Genomic DNA, 8,139 nt, shown 5'->3' on the forward strand with positions numbered 1-8,139 from the left:
ATGCCACACCTCTTTCTCTTGTAGAGAGAACACACTGCAAACAGCATTCAACGTCTTTATGAGGACATTGAGTGTTCCTTGCGTGTTACACTTTGGGATTGTCTCAGGAACTTCCATTGATGAATTGTAGACCTACTTAATTGTTCTGACACCAAAACAAATGTGATTAAGTATGAACTGGAGGAACCACATTGTCCTGCTTGTTACATTAATGTCTTCCGCCTGTTTCCCCATGGAGTTGTAATTCAGGGGAGTGTCACTGGGGCTCCCGAGTGGTGCAGCGGTCTAAGGCAATGCATCTCAGTGATAGAGGCGTCACTACAGACACCCTGGTTTGAATCCAGGCTGTATCACAACCGGCCGTGATTGGGAGTCCCATAGGGTTGCGCACAATTTGCCCAGCGTTGTCCGGGTTTGGCCGGTGTAGGCCGTCATTGTAAATAAGAATGTGTTCTTAACTGACTTGCCTAGTTAAATAAAGGTTCAATAAAAAATAAAAACTTCCCAGACACCGGCAAGCCTCCCATGCAATTCTGTAATGGCACAGCCGTCCCACTGGGCTCAGACGTCAATTCAATATCTATTCCACGTTGGTCCAATGTGGAAACAATATTGATTCAACCAGTTTGTGCCCAGTGGGATGGGCTTGTCAGCAACACCATGGGATTGTCAGTAACAGGCTTTTGTGGTCTCCTTCACTCATTCTATATTATAAAGTAGAATAACCATACAATATACTGTAACCTTAGGAGGGGAACCAGCCTCTGCAACATTCCACTCCTTGTACTCCATGTTACTTGGAACAATCCCCGGAATACAAGGACAAAGGCACTCAAACTACTGTCACCTATGATCCTACTGTAATACAGTAAAAAAAATAATAGATTACTCTTTTCTCTGTTTAATAGTAATTCTGTTCGGCATCAATTTCTTTGGCTTTGCTTCTTCAGCTTCTGCTCTAAGGACTTACTGTAATTCAACAAAATCATGAAGTGTGTTTTGATTGGTTGTATCCTCAGACAATAGGAAAGGTCACTGGCGTGGAGGTGACACCTGTGGCATCCTGCTGCTTCCTGTGTTGTTCTGTGGAAGTGGTGAGGTGAGGTGCAGCGATGTGACCGTGTTCCTGTTGCCCTGCCTTTCCGGTAGGTAGAATACATCTGTCCATGTTCTACACAGACAATAAGCATTCTGTCCACAACCTCAATAACAACAACCTGCATAACACATGTTGAAGCCATCACTGCCACTGAATAGTCCCCAGTGGACAGTCCATTGGTCAGTATGTCGACGATGGATCACGTGTAGTCCACTCTGTGTGAATGCATGCACAAGGTAAGGAGGAGTTATTTAAAGGCATTGTTTGTGTACCTATTGCTTGCAGGAAAAGTATCATTATTAAGGAGGAGTCCTATTGTGGAAAACAAGTAAATGTGAACAACATGTTCTAGTCCAAGGGTAGGCAACCCTGTTCCTGGAGTACCGCAGGCTTTCCCCATGTTGGTGTCGATTACAGACGTGCTGTGCATGCACACAAAGGCCTACCTGCAGGAATTGTCCTACAGCAAAATGGCCCCAAAATCAAGTGGGAGATCCTGTAGGTAAAAATCCTGCAGGGAATTCCACAAGATTTTCAGGGCCATTTTCCTGTAGGACAACCTGCAGGATCCCTTTCTCATCCTTCAGAGATAATTTACTGTAGGATAATCCACATTCTTTCAAATGAATGGACAGAAAGCACAAGGTATCAGATTGCATGGCAATTTTTTTATTCAATGCAGCAACAGTGAACATGTTTGATTCTCCATTTCACCAGCACTGCATAAAATATGATTCCTAAGAGAAAGGAAATATGAGATTTTGAATAAATATGGTAAAAGCATATTTTGTAATAAGAGTGAGAGTAATGGTAATGTCAAATGAACAACTTATGTGTATTAGTGTGAAGGAGGGAAAGAGATGTCTCCAATTGTAAACTTGGTGATAGTTTGTTTTAATATGGCTGGTACACCAACAACATCTGTGAGTATGTGTGTGTGTTAGGCTCCATTTTAAAGGGAGAAATGAGAGGCTGAAACTGTGTTACCTTCGCCTGCATGGCTGCTCAGTGCTGCCTTCTGTTGTTTATATGCTCGGTTTTAACTGGGGAGGAGAGAGATGAGTGGGGCAGAGTTCAGAATATAACTAAATACATCTGTGTGTTTGTTACATGAAAAACAGTGACAAAATAGTACCAATTATATACTGTAGTAGTAAAGGAAACCTAATCTAAAAATTGAATTTTCAAAACACTTAAAAATGATAGCCTAACTTGTGACAAAAGTACTAGAGACATACAGTAGCAAGAGGGACCTCATTTGTCACTTTCCATAGAAACAAAAGTTTAAAACATATTTTTTTTTAAATCAAAGCTAGCTAGCAGCCAGTAAATTGTAAAGGAGAGTTAAATACAGTTGTGGAAAAAGTACACAATTGTCATACTTCAGTAAAAGTAAACGACTCAAGTAAAAGTCAAAGTCGCCCAGTAAAATACTACTTGAGTAGTCTAAAAGTATTTGGCTTTTAAATATACTTAAGTATCAAAAGTAAATGTAATTGCAAAAATATACTTGCCTATCAAAAGTAAAAAAGTATGAATTAAAAAATATATACATTATATACTGTATGTATTTTTACGGATAGCCAAGGGCACACTCCAACACTCAGACTTCATTTACAAACTAAGCATTTGTGTTTAGTGAGTCCACCAGATCAGAGGCAGTAGAGATGACATGGGGTGTTCTCTTGATAAGTGTGTGATTTGGACCATTTTCTGTTCTGCTAAGCATTCAAAATGTAATGAGTACTTATGGGTGTCAAGGAAAATGTGTGGAATAAAAAGTACATTATTTTCATTAGGAATGTAGTGAAGTAAAGTAAAAGTTGTCAAAAATATAAATAGTAAAGTTAAGTACAGATACTTTAAAGTATTTGTTTTACTTAAGTACTTTACAGCACTGGTTAAAAATATGTTTTTTTAAATAAAAATCCTAGCTAGCTATATACAAAATGATGTGCATTCACCTCCACACATTTTATCTCCTCATTCAGCAGTTTGACTATCCGATATGGCCCTAGAAATATCTAAATTCTGCAGGATTCGTAATGGAATTGGTCCTGCGGGAATTGCCATATTCTGCAGGAATATCAATACCCTGCAGGATTCTGTCCTGCAGGATTCGTGCTGTAATGTACTTGGTCCTGCAGGAATTGCCATATTCTACAGGAATATCACAATCCTGAAGGTTTCGGTCCTGCAGGATTCCTGCAGGAATTGACATGGTCTTCTAGGATTTTCAAAATTCATACTTGTGAATCCTGCAGGACACTTGCACAATTCCTTCACAAAGGGTCAAATTTCTGCAAGATTCCTGTAGGACTTTTTTGTAAGAGTGGACTGATCATTTGCACTGACTCTCCGCACCTCTAGCACACATGCTCACTCACTCACTCACTCACTCACTCACTCACTCACTCACTCACTCACTCACTCACTCACTCACTCACTCACTCACTCACTCACACCCACACATATACATTCATGCTACACACACATCACGACTGCTGCTACTAGACTTTTATTTATTATTGCTAAATACTGCACAATTTAAACCCTTTGATCTTCAAAATGTAAATATTGTACTGTAAAATTGTAGAGTTCCTTCTTGTGTTTATACTTATGCAAAATGTGTATTCTATTTAATTACATTATCTTTATTTTTATTTTGTTTTATTTCTTATTGTTGTTACATTGTCGAGAGGGATCCACCAAGTAAGCATTTGATTGGGATGTGTACACCATGTGCATCCTGTGCATGTGCATGTGACTTGAACTTGAACACACACACACACACAGCCTAAAACCAAGTGACAGAATGACAGATGCTCTGCTTGGCATGTTCGCTGAAAGAAAGTGTTTGGGGAAGGAGGCAACGAAGCCCAAACGCAATGCTGGGACCTTATCTTGTCTCTGTAGCGCCACTACCACTGTGGACTTGTTTCACCATATGACAAACGGATAAAAATGATGGCTGAACAAACGGGTGTTGGCGGTTGGATTATATTCATATTTCCATTCGTCAGTTATTGTAGAGCAAAAAATAAAAGTTAGTTTTTTCTTACTTTACATTGATTGAATTCTATATATTTCAGCCGGACCCTTTTTTGAGACTTTTTGGGGTAAGCACCACAGGTCATATAGCCTTCCGATTTTTCTATAATTTTGGCTTAGTGCGGGGACTCCTGACCTCTTTATTTTACTGAAAATCAGGCTACATGAAAATTATCTCTTATAAATGATGAAAGGAAACTGTTGCATATCTTATCATATTGAATTGTGGTGGGCCGTTGATGTGGGCTGTTGAAAAATCCCCATGAGGAGTTTACTGTAACACTGGTCTGGAGCTACTCTTCAAATAAAATGAGGGTCCTGCATGCGGCAGATTAGGGTCCTAACATTACACCAACTCTCTCTCTGAAGCATTGTTGTACTGTAAGTGGACAAAAATACATTAAACACAAGTTTATTTGAAGTACAGACTAGTAGAACTGGTGGGTTTTTCTGCATTTGGGCTCCATATGACTGCAATTGAAGGGCATTGTGTATCTTGGCCCGAGCTGGGAGCCCATGATGGATGACAGCAGAGAAAATCACCCGCCGCTGGCTCCAACACAGACATGCAAATTGCTTGCAGCTGATTGCTTTATTTCGGTTGATATTTATCAAGTGCATTACAGTATGCCTCTGTGTTTACTACTAGGAGGCAGCACATAGGTTGGAGCTGAGCAGAGAGGAGAGTTAATGCTTTTTCTCTGCAGGATGAAAATATACAAGCTGTTAGAGGTCTGTAAACATGGTAATAGATTTTCCACTATTTGCAAGGGTCCTGTGCAGGTGTATGGTCATTGTGCAGGCATCCAGGTGACTGATTGTCTGAATGACTGTCAAATGCTGTGGTAACACATTTATTCTATTGTAGAAATACTGCCCTAGATAAGCATTACCAGCCCCAGTCCTTGACCAGCCATAGTCCCAGCCACAGCCCTAGGCCCAGCCCCAACACCAGCCCCATATTTGTATGGAGTGGGGCTGGCGTCAGGGGTCAGCTACTTACACAATCAGGTAACTACCTCCAGGTGGAAAATTGTTTACATCCGACTACTTGCACTCACCTACAGTGACCTGAGCAATTCACAGTTAAATAAGCCCCTAATCAAAAGGAAACCCCCTTGGGTCCACGTGCAGCATGTCCAGAACACACCCTGGCACTGAGCAATCCCTTCAAAGCAGAACGTCTTTGAGTTCAAGTGTTTAAATTGTCAGATCAAATCGGCTCAACGTGGAGATTACTTGCGCAGGAGGCCATTGTATGCTTGGTTTAATGCCGACTGCAATATCCTGCTCCTCCTGTTGATCCTAACAACTCAGTGTGTAAAATCTAGCACTTTCAAGGAGAGCTGACCGAGGCTTGCCAGTCCTGCACTCTGAACAACCAGAGGGAATTCACACGGTTGGACAGGAAGAAGAGGAGTGTTTAAGAGTGGGACTGGATAGAGTCTGTAACCTGTTACCTGGACTACAATCAGTAATTTCATCTACCCCAGCAGTGTGCTTTCAAGGAGTCCCCCTAGTCCCCTTTTGAGAAGGAGATGAAATGTGTGAAACCAGTCTCGACCATTTAGTTACCCAGCACAGGAATAGTTATAAGCAATTGGACATTTATCAGGGACTGAGGGGCAAAGATGTTAAGTGTCAGGATCCACACATCATCAAGTGACATAACCCACACACAACCAAAGTGCTACAGCAAAAGAGGAACTCATGTGCTCCTGTGTGTATTGTGTTTTGATGCTCACTGGGAGACAATCCCTTAAGTACTCGTTCATTAATTTCCTTTGAACGCCTAGCCCTTTACGGCACAGCCTCCCTCCCAGAGCTTAGAGTGACCACATTACAATGAGGGGCCTCTGTGTTTTCCTACGTTGAACTGTGCCGACTTTCTGACAGCTGATAAATGAGCACAATACTGGCTCCCCCATTCAGCCTACCAATCATTACATGCAGGACCAGGGTGGTAGGAAATGATCCCACTAGCAGCACTTTATTCTGTTTGATGATGATATACTCTTATGCTACATGTTGACTAGACTTTCTGTTTATATAATTCACGTTGAATTGTCACGTGTGTTGTAGACATCATTAGGCCCTACAACATGTAAACATGCTATACATAAACTCAAGTTAATCCCCATACAAATTCACAAAGAACCGAAAAGGGGAGAGAGCAGCTTACGAAGTCGGAGACCACCTAGTACACTAGAAATCCCAATCCACTGCTCCAAAGAGGGCCATCAAGGTAAATGTATACCCCCCCCCCCCCCCCCCCGATAGGGGAGAACTCATTTCGAATCAGCTGCTTCTCCTCAGATGTAACAAATGAGACTCAGAGGGCTTCCTGACTATGTCGTAAACCCCATCTGAGATAATACATGATGGTCCCCACCACCACCAGAATACATCAGTTGGAGCTAAAGAGTCAGTCCACTCCGCTTGCTCACCCACTGGACAGGAAGTCTACTAATCTGAAACCTGATCCAGGGGGAAGGAAGGGCTCAGGAACCAGCCTTCAGTGCTTTCACCAATCATATTCATCACCAGGCCGGGTCGCCCGGGTCCAGACTCATTAAGCCACACTGCCGCTCTTAACTAAACATCTTCTCGATAAAATAAATGCTTCCAGGTTACTCAGTCACAGTCAGGGCCCAGGTCGGAGATGTATCACGCATCTGATCTCAATTACTGCTGCCTGGGGAACCTATATATGAACCTCAACACTACCCGTGCCTGAGCAAATAATGCAGTGCAGCCATGGTAACCAATAGAGAGAGTATAGCCCCATACAGATACGGTATGCATCATGAAAAGGGCTAAAGTATTATTTGATAATTGGTTCCTGGTGCTTTTTCATTCCTTTAAATATCCATCATGAGATGCATGTGGTTTTGTTGCTGTGAGCTCAATTTGGAGAAACATCAGATATAGTCAAGTTCAGACTGTAGTGTTCTGGGGTGTCGTAGACCATGGTGTGTACCATAGAAATATGATGTAATAGAATATACATATTCTAATTCTATGGAGTGTACTGTACAATCACAAACATTTCGAAGGGAACTGTTTTGGCACCAGATCTGGGTTCAAATAATTTTTCAAATATCGAGAGCTTGGGACTATAAGGTTCTATCTACAAAAAGATGATTCTGAGATAATTGGCTTTAAAATTCTGAACCATAATTGGTTTGAATGGTGTCAACAATTTTTACATTGCATTCTTTTGAACTTAACAACGTAATTTGGGATATTTAGAGTACTATATATGTAGAGAAAATTGAACAGGACAAGGCAATGGCAATAACAACATTTTTGACAAAAAACGCAGATAGAACCTTATAGTCCCAAGCTCTCGATATCTCAATTACCTCACATACATTTCAAAGTAAGTAGTGCATACGGCCCAGTACATCACTGGGGCCAAGCTTCCTGACATCCAGGACCTATATACTAGGAGATGTCAGAGAAAGGCCCAAACAACTGTCAAAGACTCCAGTCACCCAAGTCATAGACTGTTCCCTCTGCTACCACATGGCAAGCGGTACCAGAGTGCCAAGTCTAGGACCAAAAGGCTCCTTAACAGCTTCTACCCCCAAGCCATAAGACTGCTGAACAATTAATCAAATGGCCACCCGGACTATTTATATTGACCCCCCCATTTGTTTTGTATACTGCTGCTACTTGCTGTTTATTATCTATGCATAGTCACTTTACAAATGACCTTGACTAACCTGTACCCCCTCACATTGACTCGGTATATAGCCCCGCTATTGTTATGTCATTTTCTTCGATTTTTTAAACTTTAGTTTATTTAGTAAGTATTTTCTTAATTCGAAACAGCAAGCAATGCAGGTGTAGAAGCACGGTGGCTAGGAAAAACTCCCTAGAAAGACCAAAACCTAGGAAGAAACCTAGAGAGGAGCCAGGCTATGTTGGGTGGCCAGTCCTTTTCTGGCTGTGCCGGGTGGAGATTATAACAGAACATGGCCAAG

Source organism: Oncorhynchus mykiss, chromosome 6, assembly GCF_057628025.1.
Source record: "Oncorhynchus mykiss isolate SJ-2025 chromosome 6, ASM5762802v1, whole genome shotgun sequence".
NCBI classification, from domain to species: domain Eukaryota; kingdom Metazoa; phylum Chordata; class Actinopteri; order Salmoniformes; family Salmonidae; genus Oncorhynchus; species Oncorhynchus mykiss.